We start from the raw sequence: 4,719 nt of genomic DNA on the forward strand, positions 1-4,719 counted from the left end.
GCAGTCTCTAAATGGTCCATCCTTTCATCACAGCTACGAACTTTGTCTCTGTAACTCCTTCCCTGGGTGTTTTGTCCCCAATTCTAAGAAGGTGCACAGTGTCCACACTTTGGACACTGGTTATATTTTTTAAGAGGACACAGGTTAGTAGGGATGCTAGTGAGTGATGGTGATCTCAGGGGAGTTCAGGGAAGGGATGGGTATGAATATATCAAAATATGTTGTGTGCATGTATGAAATTCTAAAAATATTATATTATTAAAAAGATATGATCCACATATCAGAGAAAATGTGATTCCTGTCTTTGGGAATCTGGATCATCTTGCTTGTTATATTTTCTGTATATATCCATTTTCTGCAAATTTTCATAATTTCCTTTGTCTTTACAGCTGGGTAGACATCCAGACTTTCATTATCTGTTCATGTGTTAGTAGGTATCTGAACAGGTTCTGTCTCCCTGACCATGAAGAGAACAACAATAAACGTAGGTGTTAAAGCATCTCTGTGGCAGGATAAGGAATCCTCCCAGTTCTATAATGCCCAGGAGCTACATTGCTGGATCATATGGAGATCCTATTGTTAAATGTTTGAGAAACCTGCACACTGGTTTCCATGATGGCTCGACTACTTTACATGCTTGTCAACTGTAACTAATGGCTCCTTGTCTCCCACATCCTCCCCAGCAATTTTTTGTCATTTATTTTCTTGAATAGCCATTCTGAGTGTGAAGGAAGGAAGATGAACTCTTACCTCACGACATATCCAATTATGAATTCAAAAGGCCCAAGTGTGAGTCATGACACTATACATCTCTTAGAAGAAAGCAGAGAGGATGTGGCAATAACTTCCTAGACATCAAAACAAAACTAAACCAAGAAAACAGGACTATGTTAACATAGTCCTACAACAATCTCATAAAGTTTCTAGTCGGCAAAGGAAACAATCCCCAGAATCAAAGGCAACACGGAAGACAAGAAAATACTGGCAAAGCATACATTCAATCATGGATCGATGCCCCCAAATATAAAGTACTTGCAACTCAACAACACATCCATTTCTGTAAAAGCAGATGTGGCCTGGGGAGATGACTCGGGTACATTTGTCAGAGAAGAATGGAGACCCGACCTTGATCGCTAGTACACATGTTTGGAAAAAGCTGCATGCTGCAGACACGCTTATAAACCCAGTGGTAAGGAAGCAGAGACAGGTAGACTCATGGGGATCCCTGACCAGTGGGGCTGATCAGCAAGCTCAAAGTCTCAGTAAGAGACTGGCTCAAAAAAGAAAATATAAAAAAGAAAAAAGAAAAAGGAAGGAAGGAAGGCTTGGAAGACTCCAAAGACATAGCACCCAAGGTTGACCTCTGGTCTCCACATGCATGCACACATATATGCATCTGGTCTCTACATGCATTCACACATATATACATATATATTCACAACCATGCACATACTCCCTCACATCCACACATTTTCAGAGAACTTGAAAGGTCAGAGACCTCTAGTCTTTATAGCTTTGAATACTGGAACAATGCTTTGCACATAGCAAATACATTGCACCTACTAGAGGCAAAACTCCATGAGACCATAATCTCTAGAGCCTCACCAATAAATTGTTTCTTTTAACTGCCATCCCCAGAGTGCTTTTTGTGTGTGAGGGTTAAACCTGTCCTCCAGACCTCAGTGTGTTGACTTTAGTATTTCTGGTATCTGTTTTGCTGGCTTGGCAATGGCTTAATTCCACATTGGAGAAGGAACTCAACATGTTCTCCTTGTCGGCTTTGGCCTTTGTCTCTTGTGTTTGTTTCGTTCCTTCTCTTCTTCCTTTTGTCCCTCCATCTTCTTTGTCTAGGAATTAGTCTTATCCTTCCCATCACTCTCTGCACTAAAATATTGGCTATATCAACTAACACAAATTTAAGAGATCACACTGTACAGCAGAGTTTATTTCATGGTTTGAAAAAAATGTCCATGGGCCACAGCTCTGTACTGAACATTTAAATGACACTTGACACTTGAAAAACTACCAAGAATTTGACATTCAAAGAATGTAGTCCCAGCACCCCCATCCACCAGAACTCTGGAAAAACACACACGTTTTTGTTTCTCATTCAAAATATTAATTTCCTACAGTGTTCCCAGCTTCATAAATCCACAGCTTCCTTGGGAAAATCCCCAGAACACTAGGAAATCTCTTTATCCTATCTCAGTAACATTGCTCTTCTGGAGGTGTCCTGGGGAAAAAAATGGGATCCGCTGAATTAAAGACTGTTTACAATGCCAACTGTGTACTTTACGAGTTATTCTGCACAATTCAATGCTATATAATCTAGTTATATTGCAAAGTTGTGCTGTTTTGCTTAATTATGAGTCTTGAGCCACATAGTGGTCCTTACTCCATGTCACCCTTCCCTCAACTAAAATAGCCATCTGCTCACCTACAGACAGGAAGCCATTAGACAGATTTTCCAGTGGGAAGCTGGGACACATCACCACTTCAGCATCCTTTCCTGGGAATGATCAGAGGAGACTTTTCTTTTTCTTTCCCCCTCCCTCCTCCTCAGTTTGCGGTCCCAACTCTATGACCTCAAGTGACTGCAAGTGGATTCCTTGAGGCTAGCCAGACTTCTCTGCCTCATAGAAGTTCTGGTCACCAGGTGCAGCCAGGACTAGTCACCTCCAGCTGCTTGAAGTGGTGACATCATGGCAGCTCTTTCACTGCCTTCTTTGAGCTCTGTACAACTGGGCTTGGCTTCCTTGGGGAGCCAAAGAAGGACTGGGATTTACAATGAATGGGAGGACCCAGATCAGATCACAGGGTACAAGCACTCCCTTGCCTGTCTTCATTTATTTATTTTTTCTTTCTCACTTTGAAATTCTGCTGCAACACTGGTGTGTGTTCTCTCAAGACCACATACGACTACGATTTTCAGGATCTTCTAAAAAGAAAGTGCTCTCTTAGGCATGTATCCTTCCTTCCAGAGAAAAGGCATGCCAATGGATCTAGCTAGGATCCTTCTATCCCTGCATAAACCTGGCCTAACAGCAGGAGGTTTAAGTTTGTGCAAAGAAGGGTTGTTCACTCTAAGCACAGAGGGAAGAGGTCACGTGATTTCCATGAGACAAGCACAGAGGTCAATTTAGAGCTGAACTCACAGTCCTCTGCTTTTCTTCTTGATAACAGAGGACACTGGCTGGATGTTCTGGGGAATTTGGGGTTCTCTACAAAGGGCCATGGGGTCTTAGAACAGTCTGAACTGCAGGCTGCAGACTCATGTTGTCTAGAAACTTGGAATATTAGAAGTAGGGGGTGTCAACACCCTGTGTCACTCGGGAAGAGGATGCAGCAAGAGGAAAATGAGCTAATATCAGCACAGCAAGTAACAGGGTGAGCTAAGGACCTGGCTCACCAACAATAGCAAGACTCATCCCTACTGGGTGGATCTGCTCACTGCTTTCCAAGCTATTCTTCATCAGCTGAAAGAGGCCTTGCTGTCTTCTTGGTACTGGCTCTTCCAGGGCCACCAAGATGTCAACACCTTTTATGACACTGTCCCATTTCCTACACTGTTATAATTAACTCATTTTATAAGCCCTTACTGAATACATGGTCAATATCAGGCTCAGAACTTCGGGCTGGAGGTTCAGAGGTAGTACCTGTTCTTACAGGACACACAGTCAAGTTAAGTAAATCCATCCATGGATGGGGTCTATACCTGAGCACAGGAGAGAAGAGAGAGCAACTCAGTCCACAGGGAAGCAGAAGAAGAACTGTAGAGAGTCAGAAAAGGCTTAGAGGCAAGGGAGCTTTAGAAGCGAACCAGGATGGTGTCTTTGCAGCTGAGGGAAAAAGAACAGGATGCCTGAATAGAGCAGGCAAAGCCTCAGACTGTGAGTCACCCATTAAGTACCACTATGACTACAAATAATGTATAATCAATGAAGCCAGGGGAGGAGAGAGAACAGACAGGAGCAAGGAGGGAGAGCAGGCAGGACAGGAGGAGGAGGTGGAGCAGAGAGGATGACCAAGGTCCCCCTTCACTGCTGTAGCCAAAGAGAGGTAGCTAGCTAGATGCTAGAAGCAACTTGAGGCATGAAATAACTGTACGTCAAGAGAGAAACCCATTATTACAAGTCTCTAGAGGAGACACTAGGCTTGCTAAAGAGACCTCAGCCCACAGCCTGGTTCTAAGACTAGGGAATGTGGGCTTTTGTTTGGGGCTGCAGGGCTGGCTTCAGAAAGCACACAATGACCAGTGTTGAAACTCCCTTTTTGGAAGGAAGAACAGTCACACATCTGGGGAAGGTTAGGGTCAAACATATAAATGAGGGGAGCGGAGTACATTACCCGAGACGCTCTGTCTGTGACGTCAGTCGCTGCTGGCTTTGGACAGAGGTCGTTCTCTCGTGCATTAGGCAGGAGCCGTTAACACTGCCCAGCACTCTAGTGTTTATGTGGAAAATGTGAGCCAGGAAGTTTCTCCTCATTGTGATTTGGAGGTTGTCAAGGAGCTGCTCTTTAGTGGTTGGTTTCTGTCTCTCCCACCTTACCAACCCTGTTGTTTCTGCTGATCTTTGTCCTTGTCTACTCCCTCCCTTTAATATGCCGGGAGACACGGTTTAGAAAACACAGGGCTCATCTGGTGTGTGTCTGTGTTTGTGTGTGTGTGTGTGTGTGTGTGTGTGTGTGTGTGAGAGAGAGAGAGAGAGAGAGAGAGAG

The sequence above is a fragment of the Mus caroli genome, chromosome 11, assembly GCF_900094665.2.
Source record: "Mus caroli chromosome 11, CAROLI_EIJ_v1.1, whole genome shotgun sequence".
NCBI lineage: Eukaryota > Metazoa > Chordata > Mammalia > Rodentia > Muridae > Mus > Mus caroli.